This window comes from Xyrauchen texanus, chromosome 5 (genome assembly GCF_025860055.1).
Source record: "Xyrauchen texanus isolate HMW12.3.18 chromosome 5, RBS_HiC_50CHRs, whole genome shotgun sequence".
In the NCBI taxonomy this organism is placed as follows: Eukaryota; Metazoa; Chordata; class Actinopteri; order Cypriniformes; family Catostomidae; genus Xyrauchen; species Xyrauchen texanus.
In genome coordinates, this window is record NC_068280.1 from 36,916,747 (window position 1) to 36,932,614 (window position 15,868).

Consider the following 15,868-nt stretch of genomic DNA (forward strand, 5'->3'; position numbering starts at 1 on the left):
TACAAGGACCATCGTATTTGCACAACTCTAATAGGCAATCACAATTATAGGCAATCACCTATAATTGATATATATATATAATTAAAAATTTTGTATGATACCACTAAGAATGGTAACTATAAGGCTTAACTTGATAAAATGCAATGATGTGTAAAACCAATATGATTTTGTAACCAGGAAATTTCATGTTTTGTTACATACACGTACAATATTCATGAAAGAATGTAATATTTGGTATGCAATCGGGCTGCACGATACAAAAGTCATATTGCGATTATTGAGGTTAATATTGTGATATGTGATTGCAATATAATAAACAAATGGTATCATGCGTCAACTTGCTTGGTTATCAAGGAAAATGCACAAATAGATTACTGATAATGCAGAAATTTTTTTTTTCAACTCAAACATACAAACTAGCAACAACAACAACAACTATAAATATACAGTGTTTTCAAATTAAAATATTTTACAAAATTAAATAATATCTTGGCATTACTGCAAACTTGTTATTTTCTCAATATTACACCTAAATAAAATAGAACAATAAATAAGAACATACACATTTTCACAAAAATAAGATTGTCCAAACAAACAGGGACATTTAAGCAGGATGTAACATGTACTTTGTATAAACTCTTTTGAAAAGGAAACTGGATATAAAAGTGTGGTTCACTCAATCAAACCACTAAAACAAAAAAATCTTTTGTATGATTTCAGAAGTCTTGGAATATGACATACAAGTCGTATGGGTTACTTTTAGACACTTACTCTGTGAAGTGAGTTACTATTAACTGCCATTGTATGAAAAGATATATGTCACTATCATTAGTTTTGTTTTCCATAGAAGAAAATTCTGGACGCTTTGACCTCAACACTTTGACCTCAATAATTGTATTAGTATTTGGAACAGTTTTAGGAGATGACCATCTAGGCCTTCAAATATGGACTTGTTCAAGTCCTTTGACACAAGCCTGGTGAATTTCTTGCTGATCTATAAAAACACATGACATTTTATAAGTCTTTAAATAACAGAGGTGCCAGGGTGTCACTGACAGTCGTGAACAGTACTAAATTAAAACACCATTCAGGAAGTTAATACATTTTAATTTCACTCAACATGATAGAACTGATCATAGAAAATCTGAGGATATTAAGTTTGCCCATATCTTCTATTAGAACAGCACAACGTTTATAGCCCAGTATTTTCTGATAACTTCAAAGCACACAGAAACAAATTTACCTGTCTCTCTGTGAAAGTGCTGGCCATCGCTCTTTCATTTGCGACACTGGTGGCTCCTCCTCAAAAACTTCTTGTCTTCTCTAAGAATGCGTGCTGCTCATAGCAGCATCAACAAAGGTGATGTCAGGAGTCCTCTTACTCATCTCCACAGCTATTTGCTCTGTTTCCTCTTGCTCTCCTGAGGGAGGTGTGGAAGAAAAATTGTTACACACCGCCTAGGTTTCTTAACTTTGTTTTGCTTTCCTCTTTTCTCCCCAATACCTCTCTTTTCAGAATTCACTTTCAGTTCCTGACAACAGCTTTTTGTCTGTAGTTGCACATTTTAAACTTCAAACTAATTTTCCACCCATTCCATCCAGATGTGGAGCTTGACTGTTTATGACAGGGGTGTTTTTCAATTAAGGCGACCGCTACACTTTCAGTGTCTTCATTCCCAGGATAGGCTTTGTATGAGTATATAGTTTATGCAAGTTTCTCAAGAATTTCAATCTTTGTGTGGGAATTAACAGTATGTTCCATCCTTTTGAAATGCCTCATTACCTTGTCTTAGCCTCAGCTCCACATCATATGTAAAAATGGGGATGGGAAAGGCAGTTGGCCATGGCTGTGAACGGGCGGAAGATGACTCTAAATGGATGCTGGGTGAAGATGTTGATGGAGATGACGATTTACTTAAAATTTCAGTGTCTAAACTGGAGTCAGAAAATGGATCTGTAAAGGGAGTGAAAAGGACCTTCAGTGTCACCTTGTCTTTGGGCAGATCAGCTACACGTGTAAGGTTACAGAAATCATGGAAGTCAAAAGGGTCTTTCTGCTGGAGCCTGCTTTTAAGTTCAAGCTTGAAGCCATCAACTGAATCTGGAACAGGATCAAGTCTAAATTTTTGAATGTTCTGTGGGAAGATTATCACACAAAACAGCATTTTGTTATAGGAATAGAACATTCCAGAGTTTCTGAGCAACTGAGATGTACAAAGATGTGATTACATTAAAACAAGGTCCACGCTTCTATACAATACACAAACAGTTGTAAGACAATTGCATTTTGCTCAAATGATAATACATCATTAAAGGAATAATTAACCCAAACATTTAAATTGTTATTATTAACCCACTTATCATGTATTTTTGGATGAATAACATATTTAAGTCATTATTCACTCTCAAATCAAATCACTGATCAACAATATAATGATCCCAAAACAAGTAATATGGGTTTAGAGTGACAAGAGGGTAAGTAAATTCCCATTTTATTTTTTTTTATTGAAATATTCCTTTAATGTGAACACCTAGAAAATCATGTGCATTTCAACAAATGTACCTTAGTGAAGCAAGAAGGTTTTTGACGTGATGTTTAGCTTGCCAGCTTCTACGTATGGATCAAGTGGATGATATCCATTAAGCTCACAGGGTTCCATAACTTGCAGTTCAGAAGTGCAATTACTCGTCATCTCATAACTGTACCAGGCTTTCAAGGGTTTGACGATGAATGACACTTTGTTATTCACAATTATAATTTAACAATCTTGCCAAAGTTGGTCAATCCACTGGTGTGCCCTATATACAAAACATTCCCTCTGATTACTTGGTACCACATGGCACTTTTCCACTGCACGTTACGACTGGTTCAACTAGACTGTACTCGCATTACTTTTCTGAGTTTCCTTTTCCACTGCAGTTTAGTGCTACCTCAACGTGGGTGGGATTATAGGCTGATCGTCACATCATTTACTGCTGAGACATCATCTTAAACGTGACACAAACATTTCTGACCATAAACAATAACACAATCGCTAGCTGTTAGCTACTAGCTCATTGTGCTGCATAAAGCAGTTGTTGCATGGTGATATCAAGTGGAACAGTTACATTGGCCTGGTTGTTTTAGAAGCAAGCTCTCCAGTAGCTGGTCAACTAAATAAAGTGAAGCTTTCAAGCTGAGTATAGAGTTAACTTAACTAAACGTACCAGGAGTCCAGGGCACTCTCCCATTGCTCACCGGTCTAGATAGCATCCATTTGGTCGAACCACTTCCACTTTTACTTGATGGTTCTGTAGTAAATTTTAAGTTTTTTTTTTTTTACTTTTTCCTACACTGTTGGTAGGCCCAGTGGTAGCCGTGTGCGGCCATCAGCTGAGACCCTTCCTGAAATACTTTTTCATTCATCACTAACGAGAGGAATGTCTGCACCTCGTTTATTGACCACAGCATGGTTTTGCGCACAGCCATTTCTTTTTACAATTCAAAATTCATTTGAACAAATGATAATGCTATAGCTGTTGCTAACTTTAAAATAAGCGGGTTGATGTCCTGTGTTGCAAATCCAGTGATGCTAGTAGTGACGATTCTCACTGACCAATCAGTGATCTGCAGGGTTTTGATGTCACATTTAGTATCGGCTCGGCTCGCTTGGAACCTCAACCGAGGTGATACTAAAAAAAGTACCAGGTACCAGGTACTATCCACAGTGGAAAACCCCCAAAAAGTGAGCTGAGTTGAGTCGAGCCAAGTTGTACCATGCAGTGGAAAAGCCCCGATAGATACATGCATTGGTTGAAAGAAATACAGTTTTGATGTTTCCGTATTTATGCTCAATGGCCTGCTTCACTGAATGTTCAAGTGTGTGAGGTGAAATGACAGCAATGCATTTTACTTCTAGATCAGGTTTGAAAAAACTTGTCTAAACAAGGTAGTAAGCCAAAGCAAGATGATGATTTTTGGTTTGAGTGAGCAAGACATTCTTGAAGTTTTTAGCATCATGCACAACTTTCTTAAAGAAGTTATGCTTTGCCTCAAAGTAGAGATGCACCGATCGACCGGCCAGGGACCGGAATTAGCCGATTTTCCGCATGCTCGGCCCGGACCGGTAACCGGTAAAAAACCGGTAAACTGATTCCAAACCGGTCCGTTTTGTTGCCAGCAGCGCAGGCAATAACGTCACAGCCGCACGTAAACATGTCATTGGCGTGGAAGATCTTCACTGTGTGAGTGAAGAATACATAAAGTTCGAAATGTGTAATAATTAAACCGCGGGGGAACCACCACAATAACTTTCGGAACAACAAACCTAATTAGACATTTATAACACCATCACCCAGCTGAAAATGCCAATTTTAAAAAAGAAGCTAAAAAGGGAAAGCGGCTAAAGCTAGCCAGAGCTCAGAAGCAGCCACAAGTCAGCAGCCTCTCCTATCATCCCTTGGTATGAGCAGCGAAAATACCAAAGCAATTACGATGAAAATTATGGAATTCATGGCCCTGGATGACCAGCCGTTCTCCATATTTGAGGACAGAGGGATCAGAAATCTGATAAATTTCCTCGATACAGAGTAGGAGGTACTTTCCAACGCCGCGTTGCCCGAGTTGTTTAATCTCGTGTCATGTAACACACGCAGCCTGTTATCTGTCAACATTTGGGTACACAAATCCGGGAGAGGGGAAGGGGGGTGCTGGATGGCAGAGGCAGGCTAAATACTATAGAAATTGTGCCATTGTGATTTAAAGTAATTTTTTCCACCGTGTCCGATATTAAAATCAGTGCGACAAGCATTGCAAAAGGCGTGGGCATTGTCGATATGGCTTCGGGATATGAAATTCAAATCTTCCATCCAGCTGTTGTTAAATGTACATGTATATTTTGTTTTTATCACCGGAGCACCAGCTGAGTCTTCTCCTCCCATCTACCAGTGATGCTTGATTTAACATCCCGTGTCTACTAACTGTGCAGATATCAACAGCGCAAATGGGTTGTAGGTTGCCAGATTGTGGTCAAATGATATGTAATGTGTATGATGTGTCGATTGTGTGAGTAGGATGCGTTTCATTCAAGATCTGGCAACTGGACCACCTTGGAATAATATATTGATGTGATTATTCATGTAACGTGGTTTGGGCCATACAAATTACGGGAGTTTTTTTGGGAGAAATAACAAAACGGGAGACTTCAGGGAAAAACGGGAGTGTTGACAGGTATGCAAGCCGTTCCCGAAGCAGTGCTCAGTTTTACAACTGATATTTGGACATCTAACGTAAGTTGAGCGTATTGGACACTTCAGTTTTTCAGATCTTTGGAATTGTTTTGTTAGACGAGTAATAAAGAGAAAAAGGTCCATTTATAAAAATAGTGGAAAATTACATCTCTTATATAAAGCAACTCATTTGCAGTTAATTGTTATTTCTACCTCTTTCCAGTCACAGAGCACTTTATTTTGAGAGTTGTTTAAGTGAGAGAAGATCCTGTAACTTAGTGCAGTTTGGGGGAAATTGTAATGTTTAATAATTTATTTTATTATGAAAATAAAATTTAGCATTGAAGAAAGGTAGATTTTGTTTGTATATGTGGTCAATAATAGTTCTTAGAAAGAAAATCGGAAAAATTCGGTATCGGCAGGTCACACTTACAAAAAAATCTGCAATCGAAATCGGCCAAGAAAATTGCAATCGGTGCATCTCTACCTCAAAGCAAATAGTCCAAAAATCAGTCACAGGCCCAAATCTACAAATCATTTCAGGATAGGGTTCCAAGAAGTGATGCTTGGGGAGAATGTGGAAATCTAGGAAATACTCTTTCAGTAAGCATCTGTGTTCTGAGATTTTGGACTCTAATTAGCACAATGTCTCATCAGAAATATGTCCAGTAGCTAGGAGTTCAACAATATCTTTCAGATCTAAAAGATTTGCCAAGTTTTTTCTCCTTCTGGTGATACTCTGTGACTAAACATCAATGGCAGTAGCCTTAACAGAGTCCAGATTTCATGGCAGTTTCCACCAACTGAATGTTTTGATGCAAATTACTTTGAAATGTATTGTGGTTTGTTGGTTTTATTAGTAAACTTGAAAGGAAAAGTCTTGATGATGGCATTAAGGTCATCTAATGGGAAGTGCCTTTTGGAAATCAGGGTCTTTACTCAGACTTAACTCTGCTGGCACTATGCATTCAAACAGTTCATGCATAAAATCTGGAGGAAACCCTTGAACTGTCTGGAAAAAACAAAGTTTCTCAAGAACACAGTCTCTCTTTACTCCATCCAGGGAAACAAGCAAATTCTTCTTCAATTCCTCATGAGTCTGTTTGTGAGTTTCAACATTTCAATATCCTGGCAACGAGCTAGGCAAAATCTGCAGAATTTATTGAAATTTAAACTTTCTTGGAAGCCAGCTAGCGAGTGGGCCCTCAAGTTGTCAGCTGACACATACAACACAGAACCCTTGACATTTGTTCCCAATTTTTGAACATATAATCCGTGCTCTTCAAGGACTTGAATGTCCCTAATCAGTGGTTCAAAAATGAATCATAGCCATAATTCTTTACCTCATTGCTGTTACACAGACAAGCCTGATAAATTGACTGAACCGATGACCTATACTGTGCTGGCATGTTTGATATTACCCAATACACTGCACAGACCTTGCCCTTTATTATGTTCTCAATGAGTTACATACCTCATATTCATCTATATACACCCCAAGCACAATACTTAAACTCTCTGAGGAGAGCTTCCATGGCTGTAAAGTCCATCTCTGTATGTTTTAATCTGACCGGACCGGTCAGCAGTTTCCTTCAGGATTTTATCCAAAACTTCATCACACTTTCAGAATCTAAATATAACAAACTTCTTTTGGTAAGACGAATCTGAAAAATATTCAAATGGCTCAATTAATTAGAAATTGTCCTAGTGGTTATTTTGTATTCGGTTGCAAAAGGGCTATTCTTTGACAGGGAAATTAGGGGATTCGTTTTGTTCGACTATCTCAGTTAAGGCAGAAGTCACTTCATTGGTTAATACACAATTGTGCTTAACCAATACACTTTCAACTATTATTGGAGTGAACTCTTTTTGAATTGAATTGAATAAACACCGCAAAGTTTGTTTACAATTTCCTTCATGGTGGTCTTTGAGGCATGTAGAGTTTTTTTTTGTATATGAAGTAACAGTGTTGCTACTTTGTGTTGAATCAAATTTTGTAGGTCTTGAACATCTATGTCACTATCTACTATTGAGCAATCCAGACTGAATGAATGTGTTTCAGAGTAGCACTTTCAGGTTTTAAATCACCAGGACTGCAAGTTTGACTCAAGTCTGTTTGAAAATCTTTAAACGTGCAGAGGCGATGATTCCTACTTTTATGAGCATGGAAAGTACTGTACACACTGGTCTGGAAACTACAGTCTTGAAAGAGGCATCTCAGTGGCTCTTTCTTTTTAATGTGTGTTTTTAGATGTGCAAAATACTGTGAAACACTGCAAGCCTCTGAAAAATTACACAGGTCACAGTTCACCATTGATGTTGCTTTAAGCCAGTTTGAGGAGGCTTGAACAGACTGACTATGGTCACAAGTTATATGTTTCTTCAGAGACAGTTCACTCCTAAATGAGCATACACAATCTTTATTGATGCATGGGAGTGGACAGTGACTTGCCTGATGGCTTGTAGTGTGTGATCAGGGCTCTGGTTGGGCGAGGAAAAATGACAAAGCTTGCAACACCACCCCATCAATACAAAGTTTTGCTTCTACTCTGTTTGCGCTGTACTGATCCTGCATATTAAAAAAGTAAAACTCCAGCCAAGTACACATACACATATTACACACACAAATAGTCACTGAACATCTTATTCGCCAAATACGATCCAAAAAAAAAATGATTAACCCTTTTTTTCAAGGGTTGGGTGATGTATCGAAGATTATTATGATGACGTTGCTGGCAATATAAAATTAAGCAACGCAGTAAATATAGTTTTTAGTTGGTGACAATGGTAAATCGTAGGCACTTATATGGTGCCTTTTTAAGCGTAGCGGTATTCAAAGCACTTTACACTGCGTCTCATTCACCCATACATTCACACACTAATGACTGCAGAGCTGCCATGCAAGGCACTAGCCTGCCATTGGGAGCAACTTGGGGTTCAGTGTCTTACCCAAGGACACTTCGGTATGTGGAGTTGTGTGGGCCGGGAATCAAACCACCAACCCTGCAATTAGTGGACAACCCTCTCATTGTGATGTACATTTTTCATAAAATTATGTCAATTGCATTTAATTAAATGTTACAGTTTATGAAAGAATGTAAAAAAGTAGCATTCATTTATTTACAAAGCATTCCCAAATTTCCCTATTTTTGTGACATTCATACATTTGTAAGTGTTCATTTTAAGTTAATACATTTACATTATGTCTGCATTGTTTATGTGTGTCTTTGGTTATTACCTCACATATGTTCCAGAATGTCACCTTGACTCCGTCAGCCCTAAAGTACATATAAAGTGAAGTCTCATACACATACCAACCCACTTATTATAAGTGCCAATGGAACTGGTTCTCTTGTATTTATTGATGATGTGACTGCTGACAAAAGCAGCAGGATGAATTCTGAAGTGTTTCGGGCAATATTATCTGCTCATATTCAGCCAAATGCTTCAGAACTCATTGGACGGCGCTTCACAGTACAGATGGACAATGACCCAAAGCATACTGCGAAAGCAACCAAAGAGTTTTTTAAGGGAAAGAAGTGGAATGTTATGCAATGGCCAAGTCAATTACCTGACCTGAATCCGATTGAGCATGCATTTCACTTGCTGAAGACAAAACTGAAGGGAAAATGCCCCAAGAACAAGCAGGAACTGAAGACAGTTGCAGTAGAGGCCTGGCAGAGCATCACCAGGGATGAAACCCAGCATCTGGTGATGTCTATGCATTCCAGACTTCAGGCTGTTATTGACTGCAAAGGATTTGCAACCAAGTATTAAAAAGTGAAAGTTTGATTTATGATTGTTAATCTGTCCCATTACTTTTGGTCCCTTAAAAAGTTGGAGGCACATATACAAACTGTTGTAATTCCTACACTGTTCACCTGATTTGGATGTAAATATCCTCAAATTAAAGCTGAAAGTCTGCAGTTAAAGCACATCTTGTTAGTTTCATTTCAAATCCATTGTGGTGGTGTATAGAGCCAAAAAGATTAGAATTGTGTCGATGTCCCAATATTTATGGACCTGACTGTATATGATTTACAGTATCTGATAAGTACAGTAGCAGATCCATCTGGCTTGTTTTGAATAAAAAAAAAACAAGTGTAACTCTGTTTAAGAGATACAGTAGATAGAAAGAGAGAGGGAGAGGATGGGTGTACAGGCTCTTTATGAGCATTCACCCTCTCTTTCTCATTTGTGTTTGTGTTTGATTTGCTCACTGGTTTTCACAGCAACAAAGTACTCAGAGGAGAGCATGGCAAAACAGTGAGATTGAGATTCAGTAGTTTGGCAATACTTTGAAACCTGGCCGAACAGGGCATGCAGGCATGCACATGCGCACGCACGCACGTTTACTTACCATCTAAATAGGGACATACTAGGGACTTCTATTGGTTTTATATAACATGCTAATTATAAATACTTTTGGCTAACCCTATCCCACACCCTAACTCTACTCCTAAATTAAGCCTTTTTGCATTTTTAGAATGCAAAAAGTAGCATTCATTTATTTACAAAGCATTCCCAAATTTCCCTATTTTTGTATGATAGTCTATGTGATTGAAGTATATGTTGTGAGGTCTCTGTTGTCCCATGGCTCTTTTAACTTTCTTGTCTGAAGTTAGTGTCTAAAGGACAGTTTGTGTAAATTATACATGGATGAGGAAGTAATAAACTGTACAGCCAAATATGTGACATTCTTACCGGTATGTCATTTTTGCCAAAGCAGAAATTAAGGCATAGGCTTGTGTGAGTAACAGTGTTTTAGAGTAAATGCCATTTGTTTTTAACTGTTCCAGATATGCTTAATAAATAGTTTGATAGAAATCACTCTTTAGGGCACTGCTGGTTTTACTATTTGTTTTCAGAGGCAGTCTGATTAAAGCAGATGTTGTTGTGCTGTCACGATATATAATATATAATAAATATATATATAATATAATATAATATATCAACAAACCATAAAACCCCAAAATGATTGCAAAATTATGATTTAGACAACAGCTCAAATAATACATGAGTTTTAACAGAAGAATTAATGTAAATGCTTTTATAAAATTATAAACTTCACATTTCCACTCCCATTCACTTTCATTGTAAGTGCTCACTGTAACTTAGATTTTTGCTTTTTTTTTTTTAAGAAAAGGAGGGATGATAGAAAATAGTATTTGTGGTAATCAACATTATGCTTGTATGGAACCTGTGATATATAGATATATCATAACTTATATGGAACCTGTGATATTCCGTGAATGTACTTTCTATTGGAAAGAGTGACTGCTTCTTTCTGGACTTTCTATTTATTACTAATTTGATTTAATTGAATAGTTTTATTTTTATTTTTTAAATAATTGAATTCAGCTGTGTATTATACAGTACAATTGGTGAAAATGTAGCTTAATTTCTGCCATTTATAAATAAATAAATGCATTGGTGAAAAGGAAAATGAAAAACATTTTTGCATTTTAAGTTTTTCATTTGAGAGGGATGTTGCAATATCTTTTTAAAATTACAATAGTACAAAGTCATTTAATTGTATTTTTAATTTTAGCACATACTGTTCTTTGAAGACACTTAGTGAAAATGATTTTTTGTTTTTATTTTCGTTTATATATTTATTTAAAATTGGTAGAAAAAAGCTCTATATACATTAAGGGTTTATTTTGTTAGAATGAGTGAGCTTTGTCTTATCACCAATCTACATGTTTGATGAGCCTTGTGTTCTGTTTGTATCTGTTTGGTGTGTATATGAGAGAAAGAGACATTGTTCAGGTTCCTTTCATGAGCCAAGCTTTCATTGTCTTTTATGGTGTCCACAGCAATTAGTCCAATTAGTACTGAGCCTTAATGAAGTTTACTCTGTGATGTGTGAGCATGTTGCTCCATGTTAATACCCTTCCCTGAAGCAGCACATTCATCTTACACAATGCTTCATGCCTCACAATCTCTCACAGAATTTCTCATATTTGTCTGTGTTGCCTCACAGTTTTTTTTCTGTTTAATCAACCACATTCTCACCCTTTTTTAATCTTCTTTTTTTTTTGCTGCTAAACTACTTTTTATTTCTCTCCCTTGTACCACATGATCCAATTGTTCACTGTGATGTCATCAAATTAGATTTTCCAAAGGATATTTGTGACAGGGCGGAGGTCGTGATTATACACACCCGGTCCCTTATCAGGCTAATTAAGCCTCCGAGAGGAATAAAGGCCGATTGCGGTCGGTAGTGCGGGAGAGAGATCGTTTACAGACGTGTGTGTGTGTGTGTGTGTGTGTGTGTGTGTGTGTGTGTGTGTGTGTGTGTGTGTGTGTGTGTGTGTGTGTGTGTGTGTGTGTGTGTGTGTGTGTGTGTGAGCGTGAGCGTGAGCGTGAGCGAGCGTGTGAGCATGTATTTATCACTTTGTGGGGAAATTTTTGACCTTGTGGGGACATTTTGTCGGTCCCCATGAGGAAAACAGCTTATAAATCATACTAAATTATGTTTTTTGAAAATGTAAAAATGCAGAATGTTTTCTGTGAGGGTTAGGTTTAGGGGTAGGGTTAGGTTTAGGGGATAGAATATAAAGTTTGTACAGTATAAAAACCATTATGTCTATGGAAAGTCCCCATAAAACATGGAAACCAAACATTCATTGAGCTCCGTTTCTGGATGTCTATCCCTGCTGTTGACTTCTTGCCAATAAAGTGAAAAGAGCACTCAAACTAATGATTTCAAATCTCAAATTTAAAAGTTAGGCAGCCAATGGAAGAAGCAGCATCTGGGACAGGGGCGCTGTGCTTTGTGAGTGGTTTCTGATCATAACATTGCTGTTTTAGTAAAACATCCGTTTTGCTTGATTATTAGGATAAACAATAACTGTACACATGTCCGGGACATTTTTTAGACATTTTATAACATTTAAAAAGCAAGAATCTAACCGCATTACACGCAAGCAAGCAGTGACCGTAGAATGGATATTCAATCAGAAGTAATTTATGTTTATTTTCATGCCTAACAACATCCCTTAACAATGGTAAAATAACTGAAACTCATGGCCTTGAGTGGCTTATTGCTTTATTCCTTCTCATGTAACAATTTAGGGCAGCAGCAGTAAAGACTGTAGATTTTGGATTTCATTTAATCTAAAAATACACTTTTGGGGCAGCAGTGTTTCATTAGCCTTTATGGTCTTGTTTTGTTTTGGAGATCATAAGGGCAAAGCTCAGGGGCAACAAAAGCACCTGGTGTAGTTAATCAGAATATCTGTGGTCAGTTGAGAATCCAAGAGAGCAATCTGTACTCGTTTGGCTTTGACAAATATTCTACAGAAGCTTGCAGGAAGTCACACAGGTTTGGAACTAAATGAGGATATTAAGACATAATTTAACTTTTGGGTGAACTATCCAAGCAAAATGTATTTAAGCAAAATCAACTTGTTGTGAATTTAAAGGTATACTAAACCTTCCAGGAATAGATTCTACTTTGTATTTGTATTTCTTTATTTATGTAATTTATCTTTCATAATAACACTGAAACTAAATGCACATTTATACAGCAATGTTGATTAATACCAGCTGTGCCCATAATCATGTCCCAGGTGATTGAGTCATAAGTGTACCAATGTTCAGTATTCATGTTCACAATATACCGATTCACGAAATAGAGTGCTAGGTAGCTGATTGAGATGTGCCACAAGTTATCTGGCTTGCTAACAAAAAGTTGTCAATTAAGCTATTTAAACACTAAATATAATTGTATTATTTTATTTTATTAAATATTATATTTCATTTAAAGAATTTACATATTGTGCACGCATGTGTTCACCTTACATGTCATGTCTGGTTGTGATAATGTTTGTCTGTCTTTAGGTGCCATTTATGGGACATTGGATTTATTTTGTGTATGTGTGTGGTTCCCCATGATTCCTTGAGAATATCACGATAACTCATGGACTGACTATGTTTTGTGCTTTATGAAGGGTTATTCCTGCATTCAGAATCTCTTTGTGGTTGTGGCTTCCACCAGCATAGGCTTTTCTATATCTTTTTAGTAGCAGGAATCTTGATCATGTTCCAGTCATATTGGTGAAAATAATGAGAGGCAGCTCAGAACTTGACTGTTGGAGCTCTACTTCAGTTCCACAGTTAACCACACTGTAAAATAAACTTGTATGTAGTAATAAACAATGATGTAATGCATTGTAATGTAAACCAGCTAAATACTGCTTCAGGCAAAATATCAGTGCTGGTATTAGTAGATCTCAGTGCTTTTGATACTGTTTACCACAGCATTCTGCTAAACAGATTGGATAACTGGGGAAGGCTCTCTGGGACGGTCCTGAGCTGGTTCAGGTAATATCTAGAATGTAGGGGTTACAATAACTACGTTTCGTTAAGGATTTTTTGCAGAAAAAGTTTTAGTGCATCAAAATAAAGTTGATGGAAATGCACATTATCGCTAAATGTCACAAATGTCGACATAATATTTTTCCATTTAACTCAAGAGCATAAACTCTATGTCGATATATCTAATGTCACGAAAAAATGGTTTGGAAACACTTTTTGTCAATAAAATTGGCATTGACAGAGTTTGCACCAATCGTTAGCCTGTGTTAATCACAACAACAGTATTGAAAGCGAATTTATTCTATGTGGTTATGGATTGATCTTCACGGCATATAGATCCGATGCTGCAAACATCACACTTCCAGGAGTGCCAACATAAATATATTGTGCACGTTGAACAAATGACTGGCCACTGTTCCCTCTCGAGAGGTCTCTCCTATTGCGTAAGTAGCTTACGCTATGGGAAAACTCAGTTTCTCGAGAAATATTGAAGTCTTTATGTAAAAACGCATTGCAGCTGCACAGCAGACAGCAATGAGCGAGGCAGCTCAGTCATTGGCTGTGCTGCGGCAACTTGCTCGAACCAATGACGGGGCGACTCTGAACGTGCAAAGCCCGCCAAGATGGGCGTGGCTAAGGCTATATATTAGGCGCCCCGTCATGAGAGTTCTTTAGATTTAATCTCCTTCAGCAAAGACCTTCTCTTCGCTGGATCCTCCGGATTATTGGAGTCCAGTCCCCGCGTGCTTCACCACCACCCGAGGAATCCCTGCCACCAGTTCAATTCACGCAGGCAGACCAGCACCCCTCCGGAGCGGTGGGTCTCGTCTCGTTCGGCGCTTCAGGGGACGACGGTGAAAAGAATGACAGCCTTTCCATTAACGCTGCATCCGACGACTGGCCGGGGTCGGCCTTCGACCCCGCGCCGTCGACATTAGCGGACACGAGCAGGGGCACCAGCATGGACTCAGAGATCGTCCGCATCCTGTCCAAAGCCGTGGAAGACCTCGGGCTCGACAGGTCTTCTCCGGAAGAACCTGCCCGCAGCCAGCTGGACGAGTGGTTCCTGCAAGGCATTACCCAGTCCCCTTACAGGCAGCTGGAAATGTCTGTACAGCAGTCAATGGGCCAGTCACAGAACTCGCTCACCTGCAATCAAACACCGTTTTAACGGCAACACACAGAAATCACAAAAAGAGTCATTTTCTGCCTGTGTCACTAAGGGGTCACGTGTCCACACTAAAGTGCGCATTCCCACATATCAATACTGTCCAAACAGTGCCGAATACTTCCCCAGCTCAAGCTGGATGCCCCATAAATGTGGATCGTGTGCCTATTGTCATGTATGCACCACTACACACAATCACTGTTCCCACAGTTCTAAACACTTCCCCAGTAAAAGCGGGAAATACTATAAAGGTAGCGCGCGTGCCTGCTGTCATGCATGCACTCCTACACACAAACACTGTATACATGCCCAAAAACCCCCTGCCGCGAGCGGGAGGCTTTATGAAAATGGCGCACGTGCCTACTACGGTATATGCACCCCCACCCATAAGCGCTGCCCATACAGTTTCAAAAAGTTCTCTGGCTTATGCCGCGAGCATCACAGATGCGACGCGCGAGCCAAGAAACTCCCCGCTAAGAACGGGAAGCTTTATGAAATTGGCGCGCGTGCCTATTACAATGTATGCACCCCCACCCGTAAACACTATCTATAAAGTTTCAAACATTTCTCCAGCTCATGCTGCGAGCATTACGGAGATAGCGCGCGTGCCTGTAATCTCACACGCACCCCTGCACTCGGCCCTCAACAAAGCTGCTCAGTGCGCTCCTGCGCCTCTGAGAGCTGTAAGCTCAGTGTTAGCACAAGGCAATCACGCAGGGCCCATACGTCACTGCGACATGCCCCAGCCAGCATTCAGCCCATATCTGTGCAAGCAAAAGCCTGGGAAAAATCCCGACATGCCGAAATGGGTTTTGAACATAATAAAACATGGTTACTCGCTTCAATTCGCCAGAGACCACCCCGCTTTTCAGCGGTGGTCGAGACGAAAGTGAGGAAAGATGTTTCACATGTTCTACGCACCGAGGTGCTCAAACTGATAGAGAAGGGCTTATAGAAACTGTTCCTCCCTCTATGAGCAAGGCAGGTTTTTACAGCCGCTACTTTCTCGTCCGAAAAGGACGGTGGCCTCTGCCCCATCCTAGATCTCAGACATCTGAACAAAGCTTTAATGATTCGCTCGTTCAGAATGTTAACGACCAAACATATCCTCGCGCAAGTTCGCCCGGGATTGGTTTCTATCAGTGGATTTGAAAGACGCTTACTTTC

The 15,868-nt window shown here is 38.9% G+C and overlaps 1 protein-coding gene and 1 long non-coding RNA gene across 2 annotated transcripts in view; one reads left to right on the plus strand and one right to left on the minus strand.

Moving 5' to 3' along the window:
• Positions 1-15,868, plus strand: part of sorbs2a (sorbin and SH3 domain containing 2a) — a 105,736-nt gene that overhangs the window by 17,151 nt on the left and 72,717 nt on the right.
• Positions 72-3,401, minus strand: LOC127643790 (uncharacterized). The gene is made up of 4 exons (XR_007970575.1): positions 2,564-3,401; positions 1,989-2,135; positions 1,244-1,421; positions 72-994 (listed from the first exon to the last, which is right to left on the minus strand). It is a non-coding gene; the product is annotated as an uncharacterized LOC127643790 (long non-coding RNA).